Source organism: Scyliorhinus torazame, chromosome 17 (assembly GCF_047496885.1).
Source record: "Scyliorhinus torazame isolate Kashiwa2021f chromosome 17, sScyTor2.1, whole genome shotgun sequence".
NCBI lineage: Eukaryota > Metazoa > Chordata > Chondrichthyes > Carcharhiniformes > Scyliorhinidae > Scyliorhinus > Scyliorhinus torazame.
In genome coordinates, this window is record NC_092723.1 from 124,067,134 (window position 1) to 124,094,341 (window position 27,208).

Here is a 27,208-nt window from a genome sequence, read left to right on the forward strand (position 1 = left end):
AGTGATCCTTGACTACAATCTTTGGGCCGTATAAAGATATACCTTCTTTGGCAGCTAGTAGATTGCAAAGCTGGTTTTGATATTATCGGCACACACTTACGATATACAATATTGCAAATCAGAGCAGCATGAAAATACAGATGCTTTATCGTGATTGACGCTGAACCTGAAGAACATTTTGTCAATGTTTTGTATTTCGTGCTCATGGATAGTTTACCTGAGACTTCATCCAAGTTCAAAGATATACAAGAACTAACTAAGTGATGGGGAAGGTGATGGACTTGTACAAAAAGGTACACTGTCAGACGTTCATAGGGAAAATCCAGATCTCAAGCCTAACATCACATATAGATTTGAGTTGGCAGTACAGAATGGAGTTCTATCGTGGTGAATCCTTGTTATTATTCCCCCGTGCTTACGTAGTAGAGTCCTTGACCAACTGCATGAGCAACATGCTGGTGTGGTGAGGATGAAGGAATTGGCACGGTTATTTTTGGTGGCCTGGATTAGATGCTCAACTTGAAAAGAAATTAGGGCAATGTCGATCCTGTGCAAAACTAAGGACCACTCATCCATTGCAACCACTACATCAGTGGGAATAGACGACTCAGCCATGGCAGAGAATACATATCGATTATGCTGGTCCACTGGAAGGACACACGTTCTTAGTGATTGTGGACGCACACTCAAAATGGCCAGGAGTAGCGATAAGGAAGTCAATGATGCCTGAGTTGACCATTGAAAAACTAGACAAACTATTCACAAAATTCAGAACACTGGAGCAGATTGTCAGTGACAATGGTACACAGTTTACTTGAAAGGAGTTTGAGGACTGCTGGAAAAAGAACTGCATAAACCATATCACGTCAGCTCCATATTATCACAAATAGATTGGCCGAACATTTTGTGCAATCATCTATCAAAGCTTAGAAGGACCAGAGAACATTATGAAGAAGAGTAAGCAAATTTCTAATATCTTATCAGTACACTGTACATGCTACCACACAAAGTTCACTGGTAATGCTGTTATTCAAGTGGAAACTAGGAGCATAGTTTGATTTGTTCGCTCCACCTGATACTTCAGAGGTTGTCAAACGACAACAACAAGCGGAAATTGCTAGGGTGGAGAAAATCTCTAAAAAGCAAATATTTAACCAGCGAGAGCTAGTGTTAGCTAGGATTACACCAGTAACAGGAAATTGGGACCAGCTAAGATTCTAGGAAAGACGGGCCCAAAATGACGTGGGCTGGTTTAGCACAGTGGGCTGAACAGCTGGCTTGTAATGCAGAACAATGCCAGCAGCGCGGGTTCAATTCCCGTACCGGCCTCCCCGAACAGGTGCCGGAATGTGGCGACTAGGGGCTTTTCACTTCATTGAAACTTCATTGAAGCCTACTTGTGACAATAAGTGATTGTTATTATTTTATTATTACATCGTACATTGTATAGATAGGCAATGAAAGGTTTGGTGATGCCGTGCCGATCAGTTTCTTGCTGCATGAAGTGAGTTTGCAGACACTTCTCAAGAGGTTCTACCTTTAGAAGATCTGGAGAGGTATACTTTCGAATGGCGACCAGAGGCAGCGAAGAGTTCAGATTCTGTTCCTGAAGACTTTTCTATGCCTATACGGATGGATACTGAAATGACAGCTCAAGAAGAATCATCTTCAGAAAAGAATGAGGACACTTCTGAGGTTGAAAGTAGCCGAGTTCAAGAACGTCGAATTCTACAAAAAAGGAATAGATGTCAACCACAGAGACTGTGCTATTGAATTATATATATGGATAGAAATAACATACCGAGGGACCTGTTGCAAAAATGTTAACTTTTGTTGTTGCACTAATGAAGTAAAGAGGAAGGGGTGTGATATTCTGGGAATACACCCTTGCTGCTTCTGCGTCACAATGTGTTGTGACGTCAGCAGAGTGTTTGTCCGTGTTGTGAGCAGATCAACATCTTGATTGTATGAGCAACACCCTTAATAAACTTCTCATCATGTTTACAATAATTCAGAGTCTTGACAGCTCCATACCTAGTCTCTTTGTGGCAACAAGAAATAATTTTTTTTTAAACCAATTTATTAAGGCATTTGTAATTTTATAACAATAAACAGCACAAATACAAATATAAAGATTGTGCAAAAAACATCTCTCCATCTCTCACTAATCCCACCTACCTGAAACACAATGTAGCCTAACTCTGCCCCCCCCCCCCCCCCCCCCAACCCCCACCTCCTCAATTTATTGCCTCTGCTGACAGTTCAGCTTTCCCCGAAGAAGTCGATAAACGGCTGCCACCTCCGGACGAACCCTAACGTTGACCCTCTCAGGGCGAACTTAATTTTCTCAAGTCTGAGAAGCCTAGCCATGTCGCGAATGCAAACCTCTGATTTCGGGGGCTTCGAGTACCTCCACGCTAACAATATCTGTCTCCGGGCTACCAAGGAGGCAAAGACCAAAACGCCAGCCTCTCTCGCCCCCTGGACTCCCGGATCTCCCGACACTCCAAAAATCACCACCTCTGGACTTGGCGCCACCCTTGTTTTAAGTACCGTGGACATGACATCTGCAAATCCCTGCCAGTATCCACTAAGCTTCGGGCATGCCCAAAACATATGGACATGGTTTGCTGGCCCTCCCGCACACTTCACACACCCCGTCCTCTGTCCCAAAAAACTTGCTCATCCGGGCCACCGTCATGTGTGCTTGGTGAACCACCTTGAATTGTATCAGGCTGAGCCTGGCACATGATGAGGACGTGTTGACTCTACTTAGAGCATCCGCCCACAGACCCGCCTCTACCTTCCCCCCCCCGCCAAGTTTCCATTTACCCTTTAGCTCATATATCTGAGTTTCCTCCCACTCCATAATCTCTTTGTTGATATCCAAAACCTTCCCCTTCCCCACCCCCGTTCTAGAAACTACCCTCTCCTGTATCCCCTGCGGTGGTAGGAGCTGGAAGGTCGAAACCTGCCTTTGCATAAAATCCCTTATCTGCAGGTATCGAAAGCCATTCCCTTCCAGCAATTCAAACTTCTCATCCAAATCCTCCAAACTGGGAAAGCTCCCATCAATAAATAGATCTCCCATCCTCTCAGTCCCTGCTCTCTGCCATCCCTGAAACCCTCATCCAGCCTCCCCAGAACAAACCGGTGATTGTCACAAATTAACAGTTTTGACCTCAACTGTTTTGTGTGGTAGTGAATTCCACAGGTTTTCCACTTTTTGTGTGAAGAAATTTCTCCTCATCTCAGTCCTAAATGGTTTACCCACTATCCTTCAATAGTGATCCCTGGTCCTGAGTAATTTTCGCAGACAATTCCCCATTGATATTTCTTTTGTATTTACAACATTTGAGCATTTAAATTATGAATGAATTCATCTTTTCTCTTCACTGGAAAAGTAGCCCGGCTGGTAATGATTCTCTTTAATAATTTACGAGGAAAAAGTGAATGCTGGCATTAGTCACATTCCACCCTGTGTTCATTCACTTTCCTCGCAGTCAATGGATGTGGGACCTCATTCCTCCAGGCCAGTTTGTGGTTACTGAAGTGGGGGGGTTGTTGCTGCATCTGAGTAATCACTCTTAGATGCAAGACAAAATATTTCAGCTGGTGCAGACATCCAGAAATAGAAAATGTACCAGAGTTTGACCTGAAGGCTCAGCTCTATCCATTAACTTCATACTCAGCTTCAGGTGCATCTAATTTGCACTATTTATATTTAGGACCAGTTTGCACATGCCCCCAACACACACTACACATGCACCACACACACACGCACAGACAATGAGGGGAAACTGAAAATTTGAGAATAATCATTTACATAGAATTTACAGCACAAAATTAGCCCATTCACCCTGGCTAGTCCATACTGGTGCCTTTGCTCCACACAAGCCTTCCCTTAAACTTATCAGTATTACATCACCCTAGGAAAGTGCGCAGTCAATTCCAGTCCCACAACACAATTAACCAATGATTTAAAATTCCCCAAATCCCTGGCCCTTGGCTGTCCAATAATTACAGTCACCAAGTTTGTAAATTGAAACGCAATTACCGTTTATTTATAGCTGGATTAATGGTGAAATACGCAGCAAATTCAGTTGGTTAAATATTAATAAGTACCTAACTCTTACTGTAACTTGCCTCCCCCACCCTCTACACATACACATAAGACAGACAAACACAGAGAGGGAAAGGTGGTAAAGAAATATAAATGATAGATAAAAGAGTCTTTGCTTTAGCTAATGGGGCGGGAATCTGCGGGAACCAGCGGGCCGGGCAACTCCGGCGCCGAGGAGTGGCGTGAACCACTCCGGCGTCGGGCCGCCCCAAAGGTGTGGAATCCTCTGCACCTTCAGCGGCTAGGCCTGCGCTGGGGTGGTTTGGGGCCAGGCCACCGTGGGGGCACCTCGCGCGCCCCCCCCCCCCCCCCCGGAGGCCGCCCGTGCAGACAGGTCCCGCCGGTAAGTACCTACCCTAATTTACGCCGGCGGGACCGTCCGAAAACGGGCGGCCACTCAGCTTATCCCGGGCCGAAGAATCGCAGGGGGCGGCTAGCGGCCGCTGACCAGCGCGGTGCGATTCCCGCCCCCGCCAAACCCCCGGTGCCAGAGAATTCGGCAGCCGGCGGGGCAGGATTCACGCCGCCCCCTGGCGATTCTCCGACCCGGCAGGGGGTTGCAGAATCCCGCCCATGGTCCTTAAGACTTTCTCCAAAGTAAGTTTGAGAATCACAGTCCTTGTTTTGCAGCCTGTACTCATAATTGTCCTGGTGAGACAGAGTCTCTGTTTCATCAGGTTTTGCCCTCAGTTCGTGGCTAGCCTTCAGGCCCCGTTTTCAAGAATATAACACCTGCAGTTTTATTGGAGAGTGGGAGAGAGGGAGTTAGCCTAGCAGCCGTTTTCTGGAGAGGATTTTCCTGAATCCTTCACCTCTGCTGCCATAATCAAAAGTGAAACTAAAATGGAATCTCGCGGCTCTGAGAAACATTCCAGTGGGATAATATCCAATCACCACCTGTTCCCGGGCAAAGCACAGCCTTCTGGGCTCATTCATTGGCAACCAGCCAAATCAATCAAACTGCGTCACAGTCAATCTCAGTCATTGGTGTTGGTCCACAATTTAAAATAACACAGGCTTCTGGATCCTTCCATTCGAATTAAAATTACAAGCTGCCTTAAAGATACATATCCATATATCATCCATGCATCAAAAATGTAACAGCAAAAATAAAAGACAGGAGAAAACAATGGAATAGACACAGAATAAACAAGAATGAACAGGAAGGACCCTTACATCAGCATATCCTTTCTCCCTTTAGTTTACCTGGACTTGGAGGCAAATGTATCTTTAATATTTGCCTCCATGTGGTGGTAACAACCACAGTCTAACAATTCTATGAATATTAAAGGATCCTCTTGAATTCCTTATTAGACATAGTTAGTAATTGTCTTGTATTTATGGTTCCTTCATTATCTTAAAGTCCTCGGTGAGTGTAATATTTCTCATTCACCAGTTAGATAACAAAAACTACAAACATTTATCTATATATGACTACAGTGCAGAGGCTTACAGTCTTGTGGCTGCAAGTCAGCTTCGAGGATTGAGCTGATACACAGACCCGCTTTCTAGGGTGATCCCCTACCCTGGTCCCTGATTAGTTACCCAAGTCACGTCACCCTCTCGGCAGATCACCCCATATAGGGGACAGGCACCCCATCCTTCCCTCTTTAAGTTCTGTTGTACGTTGATAATTAAGTTACTTAGTCGGCAATAATTAAAATGCTAAACACATGCAATCAGTCCATCATGAATGGAGTCTTTCAGATCTTTTCCGATTTCTTGTGGTGCAGCGTAACTTCTCTGTGGGAGTGCCTACACCGGGGGACTTTCTGCTAGGACCACTATACCCAACATCTCCTCAGATGCTGGTAACTCAGCTTCATCTGTTTCCATGGAGATGACAGGCTCACCTGTCTTAGGTTGACTTGGTACTTCACTGCTTTGATGGTCAACAACGTTTCCTGCTGGCAGCATGGCTCTAGGTGACAGTACTGGCTGCTGAGACAACTCTCGCCCTCGTAAATGGTCTACATGCTTCCGGACAATTCTTCCTTGTACATACACTTCAAACAAAGGTCCTGTTTTTGACACAACAACTCCTGGGACCCAACTTGAGCCGCTTCCAAATTTTCTGGTATGCACGACTTCCTCTACTGAAAACAATCTTGTTGATTTACCTGAATCATGACTTTTCTTCTGACTGCACTGACTTTACCCTCCCTGAAAAATTAGGAAACACCAGGCTTAGTCTGGGCCTAAGACGCTGTCCCATCAACAGCTCTGCTGGTGGCACTCCCGTTGCAGATTGCGGCGTGGTTCTATAGCCCGGAAGGAATCATGAGATTCTGATCTCCAAGGTCACCCCAGACTACTTTTTGAGGCATGCTTTGAAGGTTCGGACTGCTCGTTCAGCCAGTCCATTAGATGCTGAGTGGTAAGAGTGGGCCTCTATAACTAGAGGATTAGAATATAAAGACACCGGAATTCTCCTGCAGCTATAAAAAAATCCTGAATAGACCCCCACTTGGAGTACTGAGAGCGATTCTGGGCACCACACTTTAGGAAGGATATTTTGGCCTTGGCGGGAGTGTCAAGCAAAGATATTAAAGGAGATGGACCAAAGGCTGCATATTAAATTGTAGGCCTGAGTCCCACACACACTTAGAAGGAGTGTCTTTCTCTTCCCCTCCCCCTCTATTTGATCGGCCTGAAAAAAGCAGCCCAAACATTCAATGTATTGCCTCCAAGGATTTATCCTTCCGAATAAGGTCATATCTGCAAATATTCTTCTGTTTCTCAACTCAAACTGAACTTCAACTTAATACTCAAAATCTTGGAACTGCTTATTTTCTTTTATCCTCATCGTCAACGTAATATTTCCCATTCACCAGTTAGGTAAATATCAACTGCAATGTTTATTTACAAATAACTACAGTGCAGAAACTTCCAGCCTCCTCAGCTTCCAGAATTGAACTGATACAGGAACCCACGCTTGCTAGGGTGAACCCACACCCTGATCCCTGATTGGTTCCTGGTTATCTGGTTACGTGACCCTCTTGACAGATAGCCTCCTAAAGGGGACAAACACCGCAGTGAGGTAGCCCCATCCCCTTGGCCTTCTCCTTTGAATTTCTTTGGTTATTTATTCATCATTGAATCACTACAGTGCAGAATGAGGCCATTTGGCCCATCGAGTCTACACCGACTCTCCGAAAGAGCACCCATGCTCCTACCTCATCCCTGAAAATCAGTAACCCCACCATATATTTTTGGACACTAAGGGGCAATTTAGCGTGGCCAATCCACCTAACCTGCACATCTTTGGACTGTGGGAGGAAACTGAAGCACCCGGAGGAAGCCCATACAGATACCGGGAGAAAGTACAAACTCCACACAGACAGTAACCCAAGGCTTGAATTGAACCCAGGTCCCTGGTGCTGTGAGGCAGCATTGCTAACCACTGTGCCACAGTGCCACCCAATGGGCATCTATTGCCCATTCCAAAGTACCCCCGACTGAATGACTTGCTAGGCCATTTAAGAGTCAATTATACTGCTGGATGGCAGATTCCCTTTCCTAAATCATATTCAATGACTTCAAATTTGACCTGCCGTGATGGGATTCGAACCTGGGCCCCCAGAGCATTGTCCTCGGTCTCTGGATTACTATCCAGTAACAATACCACTATGTCACCCCCTCCCAACTACTGAAGTGTATCCCACCCATTTTTCCCCTGAGCTTCCTCTCTACAGAGGGAGAAACTCAGCATTTTTACCTCAGTTGCGTACATTTAATTGTTCATTAACGTTAGCATCCCATTCTGAAGAGAAGAGGCCATCAATAGACCTGTCTTCCTGTCCCAATTTTGATTTCAGCAGTACTTTGCAAAGTTTAAAGTAATCGATAATCATTAATAGGTTGCTTCAAAACACAGTAAACAACGATAATCAATCATTGGCAGTATTTTTTGTTGAGCTCCAGAGCTATTTACATCATTCAAAATGTCCAAATCTCCTGTGGCAAATGTGTGTTCAAAAGAGAGAGGTTAAATGTCATCATCAAGCGTTTCCGATGAGACTCAGTTCTGACAAAAGGTCACCGACATGAAATGTTCATGAGGTTGGACTCCTCCCAATGCTCCTTGACCTGCTGAGTGTTTACCACCACTTGTTTTTTATTTTGAGAGTGTACAGTACAACTAGAGCATGAAGCAGATGATTGAAACTTACTTTAAAGGTTACACAGCAGTCCCTCATCCACAACCTCGGTGCTGACATTTCCAGTTCTCATTTCCACACAATCACAGTGGCTGTGGAAGTCAGATTGCCAATGCACTAATGACTGATTCTTCAAAGCATCTTTCAAAGCACAGCCTCGCACTGACAGGGAAATGGATTGACGATTCCCAAGCTCAATTTATTTCAGTCTTCTATGGCTGCCAACAAGGACCACGTTATGGGTGAAATCTAGTGAAGCTCCAGCAAGCCTGCTGCATTTCAGGGAGTGGATGCCTGTCCAGGGGCCTTTTGAGCATGACCCTCTGCCTGGACTACTCCAGGCCCCTTGACATTGAACACAGGCTTTCAAGCATTTGGGGGTGTAAACCCATCAGCCTTTGTCTGTAACCTGGCCAATGATGTCCTCTTTGCCGCAGAACTAGTGTACATCCATTGAGCTGGCAGCTGCCCTACCCTTACCTCTGCTTTGGTTACAGCACGCTTGTGCCCAGAATCGCAGCCTGTGTAAATTCAACCTCTATGCTACCCTGTAACGTATGCACAGTGCCTGTTTGGGTTTTGAAATGAAACCAGTCTGAATTACGGCTCTGACTTTCCATAGTCACGAGACTATGCCATGAGACTGTCCCTGGAGGCAAACATCTTAAGATAAGTTTGATAAAGCCTCTCACAGAAATGGACACTGAAGAAGACTGCTGTCCATATACACAAAACAGTGCAACTTAATTGGATTGTGTTTCTGTTCTAATTTGTTTCTTTACTTTAAATGCAAAAGTATAGAGTCATCAGTAGTAACAGTACTGAATTAGGTTATTGAGACACCACACTTCTAGATTCCAAAATGGCTACATGGATCTTTATTGAGCTCACACTCCAAAATTCAATAGGCGCATTCGGGTGGATCACACTTCGCAGTAGTTTTTTAAAATGCTTTCAAAGGATGTGGGAATCGCTGACAAGGCTGGCATTTGTTATCCATTTCTAATTGCTCTTGAGAAGGCAGTGCTTCTTCAACTTCTGCAGTCCATCTAGTGTGGGTTCCCCCACAGTGCTGTTAGGGAGAAAGGGCCAAGGTTTTAATTGTTATGGGAGAGGCATTTTCAGAACCCCAAAATGTATCATGGAATTCAACCAACCTCCCCCTTTAATGTATTTGTTGCTTTTCTGAGCACACGGCTTGTTCCCTCGGCATGGGATTATAATTATGGACACGTGGGTTTTTAAACACAAACAATGTTTATTCCATGAACTCAACTTAACCTCTTAAATAAACATTGGATCTCTTAACGCCCCTTACTTCAAAGATAACCCCGAAAATATTACAACACTAAATAATCCTTCAGTTATTTCTTTCAACATCCATGAGACTGAACACCTTTAAAAAGAAACACATCAGGTTAAAGGCATTACTTTTATGAGTTTAAATCACCCAAACGATCCAGAGATAGTCTTTCATGGCAGAGATCACAGCAGATCCAGCTCACTGCAAATACAGACACACACAACCCTTTTCAAACTGAAACTAAAACTGCAAAATGGCAGAACTAAAACCAAGCTCCATCCACACTCTGACATCACTGCATTTCTTAAAGGTACATTGCTTAAACATCCATTTCTTAAAGGTACCCTCACATGACACCTCCCCCAAGAAAAAAAAAAACCCATGGTTTCATTTTTCACTTTTGCACCATCCACTAAGAAATGCACACAGTAAATATACATTTTCATTGAAAGAAAACAACACACTCAAACAGGTATAATAATATAGTCCATTTTTCTTCGTTCTTCTTCCTCCAACCAAAAACCTTCTTGATTAATCACATTTGTGACAAAGCATTGGCTATCACATTTTCCCGTCCTGCCACATGTACTATTTTTAAATGAAATGGCTGTAACAATAAACTCCAGCGAAACAGCCTTGCATTGTTATTCCGGAATCGCTCCAAAACATCAAACGGTTATGATCAGTATATATAATGGTGTCAGATGGATTGCTGGTCACATAAATGTGAAAATGTTGCAAAGCCAGAACCAAACTCAAAGTCTCCTTCTCAATCGTCGAATACTTTTTCTGGTGAGAATTCAATTTCTTTGAAAAATAACCAACAGGCCGCTCTAGCCCTTCGTCGTCGTCTTGTAGAAGCACCGCACCTACGCCCACATCGCTCGCATCAATAGCCACTTTGAATGATTTGGTATAATTTGGGATGACTAACACAGGAGCAGTGGTTAACACAGCCTTCAGGCCATCAAATGCCTGTTGACACTCCGCTGTCCACTGGAATTTGTTAAGCTTCTTGAGCAAGTCCGTCAGTGGAGTGACCACACTGCTAAAATTTGGTACAAATTTCTGGTAAAATCCACTTATACCAAGAAATTGCATTATTTCCCATCGTGTCGAGGGTATCGGAAACTCCCCAATAACTTGCGTTTTCACATCCCGGGGGACCAGTCGACCCTGTACGATTGTATGGCCAAGGAAAGTGACTTGGGCTTTTCCAAATTTACTTTTGGCTAGGTTTATCACCAAACCCGCCTCCTGAAGTTGATCGAATAACTCCCTCAGATGTTTTAAATATTCTTTCCATGTCTGGCTGAAAACTACCAGATCGTCGATGTCTACCGCACAATTTGGTAATCCTGAAACAACTGTATTAGTTAACCGTTGAAATGTTGCTGGTGCGTTTTTCATGCTAAATGGCATAACTTTGAACTGATATATACCATCTGGAGTCACAAAAGCTGAAATTTCCTTCGCCCTTTCAGATAAAGGTACTTGCCAGTAACCTTTCAGTAAATCCAATTTGGAAATAAAAGCGGATTGTCCCACTTTCTCAATGCAATCCTCCAAACGTGGGATAGAATAAGAGTCCGTTCTTGTAACTGCATTCACCTTTCAATAGTCCACACACAACCGTTGGTTATCGTCTGGTTTAGGTACCATCACTATGGGTGAGCTCCATTGGCTGTAACCCACTTCAATTATGCCATTTTTAAGCATACTCTCAATCTCTTTGTTAACCTGTGCCAATTTTAAAGGGTTAAGTCTATATGGATGCTGTTTGATCGGAACAGCATTTCCCACATCTACATCATTTATAGCCATTTTAGGACTTCCCAATTTATCTCTACAAACTTGCCCATGTGATATCAATAACTCTTTCAGGTCAGTTTGTTTTTCCTTTGGCAGGTAACTTAACAAATTATCCTAATTTTTAAGAACATCCTCATTTCCAATTTAATTTGAGGTATGTCAAATTCACAGTCATCTGGATTTGGTTCGTCACTTAGAGTTTGAATCATTAAAACCTCCTTTTTCTCTCCTTCACTTTCAAAATACCTTTTAAGCATATTCACATGACACACTCGGTGAGTCTTCCTTCTATCTGGTTCATAATTCACTTCACTTAATTTCCTTTCAATCTGATACGGTCCACAAAACCTAGCTTTTAAACGCTCACCTACCCCTGGTAACAACACTAAAACTTTATCCCCACTGACAAAACTACGAACTTTGTATTTCTTGTCCGCGACCAGTTTCATCACATTTTGTGCAACTTTCAAATGTTGTCTAGCCAATTCACCTGCTCTATTTAATCGTTCCCTAAAATTTGACACATAATCCAATAGTGTCATTTCCGATTACTCACCCACCAATTTTTCCTTAATCAATTTAAGTGGTCCTCTTACCTCATGACCAAAAATTAGTTCAAAAGGACTAAATTTGGTAGACTCATTAGGTGCATCCCTAATTGCAAACAATACGAATGGGATTCCTTTATCCCAATCCTCTGGATAATCTTGACAATATGCCCTCAACATTGTCTTTAATGTCTGATGCCACCTTTCTAACGCTCCCTGAGATTCTGGATGGTACGCAGTTGATTTTAATTGTTTTATTCCTAAGCTATCCATAACTTCTTTGAATAACTTTGAAGTAAAATTTGATCCTTGATCCGATTGAATTTCTGTGGGTAGTCCATACCTAGTAAAGAATTTAAGTAACTCCTCCACAATCCTTTTAGCTGTACAATTATGTATTGGAAAGGCCTCTGGAAACCTAGTAGACACATCCATTATAGTCAAAAGATATCGATTCCCACTTTTTGTTTTAGGAAACGGTCCGACACAATCAATTAGGACCCTCGTAAAAGGTTCCTCAAATGCTGGAATGGGTATTAAGGGCGATGATTTTATCACTGCTTGTGGTTTCCCTATCACTTGACATGTGTGACATGATTGACAACATTTAACTACATCTTTATGTAGTCCAGGCCAATAAAAATGTTGTTGGATTTTAGCTTGAGTTTTCCTTATTCCCAAATGACCTCCCACTGGTACCTCATGTGCAACTCGCAACACCTCCTTTCTATACCCTACTGGCAATACTACTTGATGAACTTCTGCCCACTTTTCATCCGTCTGCATTGGATTGGATTTGTTTATTGTCACGTGTACCGAGGTACAGTGAAAAGTATTTTTCTGCGAGCAGCTCAACAGATCATTAAGTACATGAGAAGAAAAGGGAATAAAAGAAAATACATAATAGGGCAACACAACATATACAATGTAACTACAAAAGCACTGGCATCGGATGATGCATACAGGGTGTAGTGTTAATGAAATCAGTCCATAAGAGGGTCATTTAAGAGTCTGGTGACAGTGGGGAAGAAGCTGTTTTTGAGTCTGTTCGTGCGTGTTCTCAGCCTTCTGTATCTCCTGCCCAATGGAAGAAGTTGGAAGAGTGAGTAAGCCGGGTGGGAGGGATCTTTGATTATACTGCCCGCTTTCCCCAGGCAGTGGGAGGTGTAGATGGAGTCAATGGATGGGAGGCAGGTTCGTGTGATGGACTGGGCGGTGTTCACGACTCTCTGAAGTTTCTTGCAGTCCTGGGCCGAGCAGTTGCCTTACCAGGCTGTGATGCAGCCTGATAGGATGCTTTCTATGGTGCATCTGTAAAAGTTGGTAAGAGTCAATGTGGACATGCCGAATTTCCTTAGTTTCCTGAGGAAGTATAGGCGCTGTTGTGCTTTCTTGGTGGTAGCGTCGACGTGGGTGGACCAGGACAGATTTTTGGAGATGTGCACCCCTAGGAATTTGAAACTGCTAACCATCTCCACCTCGGCCCCGTTGATGCTGACAGGAGTGTACAGTACTTTGCTTCCTGAAGTCAATTACCAGCTCTTTAGTTTTGCTGGCATTGAGGGAGAGATTGTTGTCGCTACACCACTCCACTAGGTTCTCTATCTCCCTCCTGTATTCGGACTCATCGTTATTCGAGATCCGGCCCACTATGGTCGTATCGTCAGCAAACGTGTCGATGGAGTTGGAACCAAGTTTTGCCACGCAGTCGTGTGTGTACAGGGAGTAGAGTAGGGGCTAAGTACGCAGCCTTGCGGGGCGCCGGTGTTGAGGACTATTGTGGAGGAGGTGTTGTTGTTCATTCTTACTGATTGTGGTCTGTTGGTCAGAAAATCGAGGATCCAGTTGCAGAGTGGGGAGCCAAGTCCTAGGTTTTGGAGCTTTGATATGAGCTTAGCTGGGATTATGGTGTTGAAGGCGGAGCTGTAGTCAATAAATAGGAGTCTAATGTAGGAGTCCTTGTTTTTGAGATGCTCTAGGGATGAGTGTAGGGCCAGGGAAATGGTGTCTGATGTGGACCGGTTGCAGCGGTATGCGAATTGTAGTGGATCAAGGCGTTCTGGGAGTATGGAGGTGATGCGCTTCATGATCAACCTCTCGAAGCACTTCATTACAACTGATGTCAGGGCCACTGGTCGGTAGTCATTGAGGCACGTTGCCTGGTTCTTCTTTGGTACCGGTATGATGGTGGGCTTCTTGAAGCAGGTGGGGACCTCGGAGTGGAGTAGGGACAGGTTAAAGATGTCCGTGAATACCTCTGCCAGCTGGTCCGCGCAGGCTCTGAGTGCACGACCAGGGATCCCGTCTGGGCCCGTCGCCTTCCGAGGGTTCACTTTCAGGAAGGCCAATCTGACTTCGGAAGCTGTGATGGTGGGTATGGGTGAATTATGCTGGGGCACTCGCCAACAGATTGTTGGTTACCTGCTCGAACCGAGCATAGAATGCATTGAGTTCATCGGGGAGTGGTGCGCTGCTGCCAGAGATACTGTTCGGCTTCGCTTTGTAGCCCGTTATGTTGTTTAGTCCTTTCCACAACCGCCGAGAGTCTGTCTGTGACTCTAGCTTGGTTTGATATTCTCTCTTGGCATTCCGGATGGCTTTGCGGAGGTCGCACCTGGATTTCTTGTGTAGGCCAGGGTCGTCTGCCTTGAACGCCTCAGATCTGTCCTTCAGTAGGGAGTCAATCTTGTGATTGAGCCATGGTTTCCGGTTGGGGAACGTACGTACTGCTTTCTTTGGCACGCAGTCGTCCACACATTTGCTGATGAAGTCTGTGACGGTGGTGGCATACTCATTTAAGTTGGTCGCTGAGTTCTTAAATATGGACCAGTCCGCTGTCTCTAAGCAGTCACGTAAGAGCTCTTCTGTCTCCTCGGACCAGCACTGCACAACCTTCTTAGCTGGATTCTCCCACTTGAGTTTCTGCTTGTATGCCGGGAGAAGGAGCACCGTCTTATGGTCTGATTTCCCAAAGTGCGGTCGGGGGATGGAACGGTAGGCGCCATTGATTTTTGAGTAGCAGTGGTCAAGAGTGTTGTCGCCCCTGGTGGGACAGGAGATGTGCTGGTGGAATTTTGGCAGTACACTCTTGAGGTTGGCCTTGTTGAAGTCTCCGGCCACGATGAACAAGGCCTCCGGGTGTTCTGTTTCGTAGTTGTTTATTACTGTGTATAGTTTGTCCAGCGCCTTCCTCACTACTGCCTGGGGTGGGATGTAGACTGCTGTGATAATGGTTGAAGTGAACTCACGTGGAAGATAATATGGGCGGCACTTCACGGTCAGGTATTCCAGGTCTGGGAGCAGTAGGTCGCCAGAGTCGCCACATCCAAGCACCAGGAGGAGTTGATGAGGAGGCAAACCCCTCCACCCTTCGCTTTGCCTGATGATGCCGTGCGGTCCGCCCGGTGAATTGAGAAGCCTTCAGGTTGTATGGCACATTCCGGTGAGGCAGGGGTGAGCCATGTCTCTGTGAAGCAGAGCACACAGCAGTCTCTTACTTCCCTCTGAGAGGTAAGTCTGGCGTTAAGTTCATCCAGCTTGTTTTCGATCGCTTGGACGTTTGCCAGGAGTATGCTGGGGAGAGGGGTCTTGAAGCCGCGTTGCTTCAGTCTAACCTGCAGACCGCCGCGTTTCCCTCGCTTCCTCGGTCGGCGGCTGCTGCTGGGTGGTCCTGGGATCCGATGGCCGATGTCAGCTCTTGTGGAAGGTAGGTGGTTGCGTCTGGCGGGGTCCAGGGCGCTGGCAGGGACGAGGGCGCTGTTTACGTATCTGGGGTCGCGTCTGGCAGGGTCCCGGGCACTGGTTGAGAGAGAGGGGTTGCTAGGGGGGCATGTTTGCGATCTGGATAGGTCTTGGCGTTCTGCGGACGCGGGAATACCTTGCAGCGCGTTTGGGTCCTTGTGCGCGGTCTCCGCCGTTTCGGGGATCCTGGGTCGTGGGCAGGGGCATCCTGAGGCACGTTGGGCTGGGTCCCGTGGTCTGTTCCCTTCCTGGGCGCTCCTGGGGTCGGATCTTGAAGTAGGCCCGGTCGAGCCTCCACGTGGATTTTTCTTTCTTCCATCACCAGGTAGGTCGGGTCGCTGGGCGGGTCTCTCGGGGTCGGGTCATTGGGCGGGTCTCTCGGGGTCGCGTTGGGCTGGGTTTTGCCGTCGGGGGTCGGGTCGGGAGCTCCGGGGACTGGGCAAGGTGATCCGGGGGCTGGCCTCGGTAGTTAGGCCGGGTTTGGAGCTCCGAGGTCCGTGTCGGCTCCAAATCGAGGTTGGGGCTTCACTTCCGGTTTGGGCCCGATCTTCTTCCAGGTCGCGGAGGTCAGGTCAGGTCGGGTCAAAAGGTCTCCAAGGGCCTCGGAGGATGTTCAAGCCTGCAAGAGAGGATAAAAGTGTACAGGATGTGTACAGGATTTCATTTTCTCATCAAGACATCACTTTTACGGTAATAACACTCTGGTATACTCTCAGATTCCTCTTCTGTATATGCTTTCTGATATATCCGTTTTATTTCTACATCTTTCTGTTGTAATTTTCCTGAGCTAAAAATATCTGCCTCATCCTCCACCTATTCATGTTCTTTTTCAACCATCTGATCAAAAATCGTTTCTGATAATTGCACTTCAACTTCATCTGCACTCTTTGATTTCTCCTCTTATCTTAACCTGTGACTTTGGGACCGGGTTACTACACAATCCGGAAAACCCCCAGGATATTCGTCCTTCAACACTTCAGTTGACTGATTTTCCACTGGCTTATCAACCACAGTAGGCATCACTCCCACCTGCGATCCAACTATATCATTACCCAAGATAAACTGTATTCCTGGACAAGATAGTTTCTCTATTACTCCTACTACCACTTCACCACTCTCCACTGGATTTTCCAACCTTACTTTATATCAAGGAACACTACTCCGCTCACCCTGAATTCCACATATCACCACCTTTTCTGGCAACATTCTTCCCAAACTACATAATTCCTCATCTCTTACCACTAAAGATCGACTAGCCCCTGTATCTCTTAAAATTGTGACTTCTTTACCTGCTCCTCCTGATACACATGAGTAAACTTTATCCACACAAGTAAATTCTTTAAAGACATCTGGCACCTTCTTAACAATTACTTCTTGAACAGGCTGTACAATCGTTTGCACCTCCTTCGCTTCACTTGGGCTTTCCTTTACCACTCTAACAAATCCCACTGTCTTATCCTATTTTACCACATCAGCCTTCCCAGTGCTTTTCTTCAACCACCAAAACTGTGACTTTACATGGCCTAGTTGATTACAGTGAAAACATTTGAAGCTTTTCATTTCTTTTCCAACCTCCTGGATTTCTTTTTTAATCTGAGGTATACTCTCTTCATTGTCTCCCATCAGATCACCTTACCTTTACCACTTGAGTATTTCTCATGTCCCCAGTTTCTATCCCTCACCGGCTGAAACTGATGTTGGAAATCAATCTTTGATTTATGAACTAATTCATAATCATCTGCCATTTCTGCTGCTAATCTCGCAGTTTTAACCCTCTGTTCTTCCACATGAGTTCTCACTACATCAGGAATTGAATTTTTAAACTCCTCCAAAAGTATAATTTTTCTGAGAGCTTCCCGTACCAGCCTCCCCGAACAGGTGCCGGAATGTGGCGACTAGGGGCTTTTCACAGTAACTTCATTTGAAGCCTACTTGTGACAATAAGCGATTTTCATTTCATTTCATTTTCATACGTTTGGTCTATTTTCAAAGCCCTTATCCACCTATCAAAATTACTCTGTTTGAGCCTTTCAAACTCCATGTATGTTTGACCAAATTCTTTCCTTAAATTTCTAAACCTTTGTCTGTAAGCTTCAGGCACTAGCTCAAATGCACTTAAGATGGATTTCTTCACCTCCTCATACGTTCCAGATACCTCCTCCGGTAGTGATGCAAACACTTCACTAGCTCTACCTACCAGCTTTGTTTGAATCAGTAATACCCACATGTCCTGTGGCCATTTCATTTGTTTAGCTATCTTCCCAAATGAAATGAAAAAGGCTTCCACTTCCTTCTCGTAAAACCTTGGCAATGCTTGGACATATTTAAATAGATTCCCACCAAGCTTTTGACTATGACGCTCTTTCTCACTATCCTCATCACTATCACCCAACTGTACATTTCCCTTTACGTACAGTGAAATGTACAGTTGGATGATAGTGATGAGGATAGTGAGAAAGAGCGTCATAGTCGAAGGCTTGATGGGAATCTATTTAAATATAGAGCCCCCAATTGTTATGAGAGAGGTGTTTTCAGAACCCCAAAATGTATCATGGAGTTCAACCAACCTCCCCCTTTAATGCTATTGTTGCTTTTCCGAGCACACGGCTTGTTCTCCAGGGGTGAGATTACAATTATGGACACATGGGTTTTTAAACACAAAACAATGTTTATTCCATGAACTTAACTTAACCTCTTAAATAAACATTGGATCTCTTAACACCCCTTACTTTAAAGATAACCCTGAAAATATTACAACACCAAATAATCCTTCAGTTATTCCTTTCATCCATGAGACTGAACACCTTTAAACAGAAACACATCAGGTTAAAGGCATTACTTTTATGAGTTTAAATCACCCAAATGATCCAGAGATAGTCTTTCATGGCAGAGATCACAGCAGATCCAGCTCACTGCAAACACAGATACCCAAGTTCTTTTCAAACTGAAACTAAACTGAAAAATGGCTGAACTAAAACCAAGCTCCACCCACCCTCTGACATCACTGCACTTCTTAAAGGTACATTGCTTAAATATCCATTTCTTAAAGGTGACGTATGTTCACATGACATAAGCCAGAAGCAGGACGAGTGATACAGTTCCAAGTCAGGATGCTATGTGGCTTGGAGAGGAACATGCAGATAATGGTGTCCTTATCCACCTGCCTTTGTCCCTCATGATGGTAGAGGTTGCGGGTTTGGAATGTGCCGTCGAAGTAGCCTTGCTGAGTTGCATCTTGGAGACACTGCACACTATTGCCACTGTGTATCGATGGTGGAGAGTGCAGAGACAATTTCCAAGGATGATGCCAGAAATGTTGGTATACATATCAGGGAAGGATTTAGGGTGGCACCGTGACAAAGTGGTGAGCACTGCTGCCTCACAGCATCAGGGAACCCAGGTTCGAATCTGGCCTGGGGTAACTGTGTGGAGTTTGTGCGTTCTCCCAGTGTCTGCATGGGTTTCCTCCGGGTGCTCTGGTTTCCTCCCACAGGCTAAAGATGTGCGGATTAGGTGGATTGGCCATGCTAAATTTCCCCTTGATGTCCAAAAATGTCCAGGTTAGATGGGGTTATGGGGTTACAGGGATAGGGCGGAGGGTTGATCCAGACCCAGTGAGACAAATGGCTTCCTTCTGCACTGTAGGGATTCTATGGTTCCTTGAAAAAGGAAGGCCAAGGGAGTTACCTCAGGCAGGTCTTTATGAAATCTTTTGATAGAGCAAGTAGCATAGATAGGGGAAATTAGACAGGCATATGAGGGAAGCGAGAATAGAATGTTATTACGGTAGTTTTCAATGAGAAAAGGTGGGAGGAGACTTGAGTGGAGCACAAACATCGACATGGAAGGATGGACAGAATGGCCTGTTTCTGTCCTGTGTACCCTATGTAATCCGTTCTGAGGTATTAAGGAGTAAACCAAGAAATTTCTCAAAGTCTAATTTATATTTTAATAAGTCCAGTTCACAAACTACAGGTCAATTGCACAATGACACCAAGCTACTGTGGACATAGGCAAGGGCCAAAAGAACTTGCCTATCGCGAACAGATGCTGTCCCAAAACACATCACAATGAATAAGGTACTTGTGTAGGAAACACAAGAGCCAATAGGAATTTAGCATAATTTCGACAAACAAAAATGAATAAATCTTTACTTCAGCTAATTGAAGGTTAAATGTTGGTTTGGTCACTTGGGCTAGGGTAGCTTCCATGCTGTTCTTCAAATTATTCCATGGAATCTTTAATAACCACGAGGTAGCTTCACACTTTCATAGAAATCAGCATCATAGAGCACTGCTGGAGACCATTCTGCCCTTCAATTCCCGTGCTGGCACTTTGAAAGAACTATCCAATGCGTTCCACTCCCTTACCCCTTCACCCGCAATACAAATGTTTTCTTTTCAGGTATTTAATCGATGCATTTTTGAAAGTTATTATTGAATCTGCTTCCACCACCCTTTCGGGCAGTAGATCATAACTGGCTGAGTACAAATAAATTCCTCCTCTCCCCTTGTGGTCACTTTGACAATTATTTTTAAATTGTGTCCTTTGGTTAAACACCGATCCTTCTGCCAGTGCACATAGAATAAATAAGGAGAAACTATCAAAATACATCAGATCCAAAAGACAGCACCTCCTGCAGTGCTACCCAAAAGTGTTGACCTAGATTATGCTGCTTAAATCTCCAGAGTGGCTTCAACCTCCTGAGGTTTTTGCAGGCAGCGGAACTAATGTTCAAAACTTCGCGACCAGCACTCACTCAAGTGAGGGTGTGCACTGAAGCAGAATACTAAGATGCTGCTCATTTGTTTACTGCCAGTGATATTAACTGTAGATGAAAGTACAAGAAATGGGAGAAATTTATATGTTACCATCGTCTTTGTCAGTGTAAGTCCTGAAGTATTTATTTCACTTAACTTAAGCTCACGTTAACTCACAGTAAGTGAAGCTTTGGCACCAGTCTTGGAAACCTGTGGCCTCTTTGAGTAACAGTTTGTGCGCTATATTAAGGTACTCATCAATCACTAATGACCCACTTTGCATGCGCAATGAACATTCAATTATCCAAATCACTTGGGAGCTCCAACACACATCCTAGTCGCTGGAGTTTGAAGAATTCTGGAATCTCGGCGCGTTCATCATAATGTGAATGCAGCAAGGCGTCATCTATTGGATAAGCCATTAAACTGAGGCCCCATACGTCCTCTCAGGTGGGCATAACATATTGCAAAGAAGAGCCAGGGGAATTCTCTCCAGTGTCCTGGCCAAAACATAGACTTCAGCAAACCTTACTCAAAAGCAGGGGACCTGGTCATTATCACAATTCTGTCTGCAGGAGCATAAAAGTATTTTTGACTTGTAGATATTATTATAATGTAGGAAATGTCCGTCAACAGCACTTAATGACAGTTAATGACATCCTAATGATAGCTCTTTCCAAGATCCAGCATGGGCACTGTAGTGATATCATGGTTGTGTTGTGAATCACTGGATGACAACTAGGAGTCTCATGAGCATATAAGTGAATGTTAGAGTGAGCTGACCTCAGACTGACTAAGGATTTGAGAAAGAGAGATAGTGGCTTGTGCATGTTCATACTGATATTTATCTGTTGTTTTGTGCATATTTGACCCACAGTTAATGTTAATAAATCATTTATAACTTTAGCTACAAGTGTTCTTGTAATATATACCAGGCCATCCAACAAGAACATTACATGGTACCAGAGCTAAATGGTATTAAACACTGAGAAAAAAACAAGCCTGCCTTGAGATCCACAGAGATTTGAAGATTTTGCAGACTGTATGAATGAACCACATGGAGTTATTGAAGCCACCAATGAGTCTCAGATTTCATGGTAATGTGGACAACAACTGGCGTGTGTTTGAACAACAATTTAAACTGTTCCTAACTGCAGTAAATTTAGGAGGTCAATCAGATTTGTGTAAGGTAGCAATGCTCCTAACAGCGGCAGGGTCCGAAGCAATTGCTGTGTTTAATACGTTTAAATTTGCAAACGATGAAGATAGTAAGAATTTTAACAAAGTCATTTGAAGATTTGATGCACATTGCACCACCAGAAAGAATGAAATTTATGAACGATATGTGTTTAGATCACGTTTACAGAAGACAGAAGAGTCCATAGATCATTTCATCACTGATTTAAAGTTAAAAGCTAAAACCTGTAATTTTTCTGTGGTGGAATCTTCCATGATTCAGGACCAAATTGTGTTTGGTGTGAATGAAAATAAGCTGCGGGTACAGTACAGGAATCGGAGTTGTCCTTGGAACAAACAGTTAAGGTTTGTCAGGTTCACGAGCTAGCAGCACAGCATTCTAAAATGTTTCTCAGTAATGGCGGCGACTTCTTGGAGGAAAGCACTCCGGTTGCTGCCCTTATTCCAAAAAGGTGTGAATTTTTTTTTTTAAAAGGCGGGAAAGTACCTGCAGCTCCTCGCACACCAATAAACAAGTTAAAGATCAGGATGAAGTATTTCTGTGTAAAAGATGTGGTCAAAGGCACAAATTAAGGCAGTGTTCAGCATTTGACAAGCTTTGTTCCAGATGCAAAGAAAAAAAATCAGAATTATTACACTAAGCTCAATCTCGGATCAGTCAGCACAGTGGAAGACACAGTCTCCAGTGATGAAACATCATTCTTAGTTGAATTATTAACACAGAAGAATAATACTTTGGAGCCATCAAAAAATTCTCCAGCACTTATAAAAATTGAAAACTGATGCTCCATTTAAAATAAATGCAATTGATGAGGACAAATGGCTGCTACCAGTTGAAGTGAACGGTACAGTGGTCCAATTGAAGTTGGACACTAGCACCAAAGCCAATTTAATCAGCATGACTGATTTAAAAAATCTAAAAATACTGCAGATTAGAAGAAACCACAAAATATCTCTGATTGATTACAATGGTTCAAGCTTTAAATGTTATGGTGCTTGTGACCTGAGTGTGGTGGTGAAGAGCACAGTTTATTCCATCCCATTCTGTATTGTATCTGAGAGCTTGGATTCATTATTAGGTGACCAGTCCTGTGAAGAATTCTGTCTAGTGAATCCTGTGAAGAATTCTGTCTAGTGCAGTTGGTATATAGCATCCACAAAGATCATCACTCCAACGATTCTAGGAACATTATCAGCAAATTCAGTGATGTGTTCACTGATTTTAGTGCACTACCATTCACCAACTAGATACAATTTGAAGAAGATGCACCGATACAAACTATTAGTAGTGACATTTCTGAAGATGTAGATCTGCATGTCAATCTCATTTTTACCCGACCATCTGTATCAGATTCGAAACCGCAAGTTATCAAAAAGATAGCAGAACCTACCAATGGGGTAAATTATATGGTATGTGTGAAACAAAAAAATGGTGATGCTTGTAGAGGCGTGGATCCCAAAGATATTAACGGGAAAAATGTACATATTGCGAAACAATCATTACAGAAAGCAATAGACATCCAATCTGATCTATATCTCGCAAAATCACGTCACAAAGCTTTATCATTGTCTCATGGTAGATCGGCAGCAGAGTTACTCATGAATAGAAGGTTGCGTACCACGCTTCCATACTTGGAAAAGGAGGAGAATGCAGTTGTACTGCAGGAAATGCAAAACATTAAAGCAAAAGAAAAGCAGTTATATGATAGTGTCCAGAACTTTACCACCTCTCAGTAGTGATGACATTGTGAGAATAGAAGATTCAGGTAATTGGTCGAGAAAAGTTATTGGACTTGAAGAAGTAGCACCTTGTTCCTATAACGTGCAGACAGATTAAGGGTTGGTTTTAAAAATAAATCATCACGCATTCTTGAAAACCAGAGAAGACTTACACAACGTGATGGATGAAGAATCTATGTCAGAATCAACGTCAGCTGCAGTGTCAGATAGTTCAGCAGTTCCTGAGCATGAGAATGTCATTGAATCTACAAGTTCTGACCAGCAAAGGTCAACTGAGAAAATCAACCAGGGTCAGAAGAAAACCTGATCGATTCAATTTGTAGATTTGGACAATTTGTACATACTATGCTTGCTGTTCTTGTATAATATATGGATATGTTAAACCACGTTAAACATTTTTTAAAAAAATGAATACTGTTGGACTCACAGGCTAATGATATCACATGTAACTATACTGATGATAATGTATTAATTTATTCCTTCAAAGGAAACGGTATGTAGTGATATCGTGGTTGTGTTGTAATTCACCGACTGACCACTAGAAGTCTCATTAGTATTTAAGTGAATGTTAGAGTCAGGTGACTTCAGACTGACTCGGGAGCTGGGAGGGAGGTTGCTTGTGCATACTCATACAGTTATTCAGCTGTTGTTGTGTATATATTTGACCCACAGTTAACTTTTTTGACCAATCCACCTAACCTGCACATCTTTGGGTTGTGGGGGTGAAACCCATGTAGATACGGGGAGAATGTGCAAACTCCACACAGCCAGTGACCCGGGGCTGGGATCGAACCGGGGTCCTCAGCGGTGTAGGCAACAGTGCTAACCACTGCACCACCATGCTGCCCATTTGACCCACAGTTGATGTTAATAAATCATTTATAGCTTTAGCTGCAAGTGTTCTTGTAATATAAATCATGCCATCCGACAAGAACATTACAGGCACAGTGGACCAAATAGCCTCCTTCTGTCTTGAACAATTCTATGTATGAGGTATGTGTATCTTGGCCATGATACTACTAACATTAAACAAACTGCCAACATGCACTGGCCAGCCTCATATGTGATGAACAGTCATTGGAGCAAGGTCCCTGACATCAAATGGAACCATAAACTAACAGCAAGGCAGCACCTGCAGGGCTGAAAGTCTGAAGAAAAAGCACATCATTCAGATAGAAAACAGCAGCTTTTGGGGGTCTAGAGTGTTGCCGACTGCAAAAGCTGGTTGATAAAGGCACTGTTCCTCCATTTACACCCCAATTCCTTCCTGCTGTTAAAGAAGTTTGATATTCTGGAAGAAGGAGGAAGAGAAGCACCTATGTAGATGGAGCCAGTTCTTTAGAGAGAGATGTCATAATGAAAGCCGTGAATCATTTATTTCAGCAAGGATTTTGAGAAATTGTTTGCAGTTTTGGCAAGGTCTCGCTCACCAAGCCTTGTTCACCGCTCAACCCTTTACTCACTGAACTACATTGGCTCCCAATGCCTCATATTAATCATTCTTATTCCTGATTTCAAATCCAACCATGGCCTCAGTCCTGCCTCTCCTTTTAATCTCTCGCCCAATAATCCTCCAAGACACCCTTCCAATTCTGCCTCTTGCACATTTCCAATTTTAACCATGTCTTCAACTGCCAAGGCCCAAAGCTCTGGAATACCCTCCCCAACACCTCTCTGCCTCGCTTTCCCCCCTCAAAACAGCCCCTAAACCTATTTCTTTGACCAAGCTTGTGGTGATTTGCCTGAATATTTCTTGATATGATTCGTTGTCACATTCCTCCTGTGAAGTACTGAGGGTATTAGCTATCTTAAAAGCATTATAGAAATGCAAGTTGTTGTTGCATTGTCCTGGAGAAAATACTCAAGGGCTCTGCTCCATTTTATCAAGGATATCTTCGGAGGACGCTTCAGGCCACGGTCTCTAAAGGACCCACCACTGCCGGAAAGCAAGCCGCAGGGGGATTTTTTTTCTCTATCACCCACTCTATCTTTTTTTTTAAAGACATACCTGCAATTAATATTTTCATTCATCTTGTAGGGAGCCAAGATACTGGGAAAAATAAAACACTGACTTTATTCTGATCATGCAAATGTTGGTGAACAGATGGCAAGTGTGTTTATCCAACTAAGTGGTTTGATGCAATTCTAATTTAATGTCGAACATACCCATTGAAAATGACTTAGTCAATGGATGCAACACTCATCACAATGTGCTCGTCGTTTGTACACTCTATGCTGCTTTGCCACACCACTTACTCAACATGAATTCTTGGCCTTTTTCAGATCAAGTGCTCAGCAATTCATGTGGAGAGCTGCAAGCTTATGCCAGACATTATTTACCCAAATTAGCTTTGATTTTAAGCATTTTTCTGTTATTGCGTCAAAAGGATGAGTACCAGATACTCAATTGAGACTGCAATAACAAAACAAATAATGCAGATTCCACAACGTACTATCTAATATTGGCTGTCCATGTTAGTTCGAAGTACTATCATCTTACAGCAGGAATATATTCATTTTCAGTTGTCACATTTTCAAATGTTGTAAGGAAAAAAAATTCCGCTCTGATTTTTTGTACCCCCACCGCACCCACCCCTTTTCTTGGGTGATTGACTGGTCCACTGGGTCTAAAATAAACTTCTCTGAACTCTGTGAGTTAGATCACTTGAATGGCTCAATCCTATGTTTTTTTCTACTTATTTGTTCATGGGGTGTGAGCGTTGCTGACTAGCCCAAGCCTTATTGCCCATCCTTAATTTCCCTTGTGAAGGTGATAGTCAGCCACCTTCTTGAACCATTGCAGTCCATGTGGTGTAAGTACACCCAAAGTGCTGGTAGGAAGGAATACTAGTATATTAACCCAGCGATAATGAAGGGACAGGGATATTTTTCGAAGTCAGGATGGTGAGTGACTTGGAGAGAAACCTGCAGGTGGTAGTCTTCCCATACATCCGCTGCCCTTGACATCTCGGGTGGAAGAGGTCGTGGGTTTGGAAGGTGCTGTCGAAGGATTCTTGGTGAGTTGCTGAAGTGCATCTTGTAGATGACTGTGAGCCAGTGGTAGAGGGAGTGAATGTTCAAAGTGGTGGATGGAGTTACCAATCAAGTTGGCTGTTTTAGGGGGCGGCACGGTGGCTCAGTAGTTAACACTGTTGTCTCACGTCGCCGAAGGCACCCGTTCGATCCCAGCCCCGGGTGTGGGTCTCACCCACAAACCAAAAAGATGTGCAGCGTAGGTGGATTGGCCACGCTAAATTGCCTCTTAATTGGAAAAAAGGTATTAGGTACTATAAATTTATTTTTAAAATAATAAAATAAGTTGGCTGCTTTGGTTTGGATGGTGTCAAGCTTTTTGAGTGTTGTTGGGGCTGCAGTCATCCAGGCAAGTGGAGGATATTCCATCATATTCCTAATTTGGACCTTGTGGATTGTGGAAAGACTTTGGGAGTCGGGAGGTGAGAACTCACTATAAAATTCCCAGCCTCTGACTTGCTCTTATTGCCACAGTATTTATATGGCTGGACCAGTTCAGATTCTGGTGAATGGTATTCCTCAGGATGTTGGTGGTAGGGGTGCAGCATTAGTACGTCATTGAATGTCATGGGGAATTCTCTCTCTTGTTGGAGATGGTCACTGTCTGGCATTTATGTGACATAAATATTACTTGCCACTGAATAGCCAAAGACTGAATGCTGTCCAGCAGTCTTGCTACATGCAGACACAAAGGCCGGGATTCTTCAAAAATGGGGCTATGTCCCCACGCTCACCTGAAAACGGGCGCGAATCACACCAGACTTTTTTTCGAAAAGTCCGGAGTGATTCTC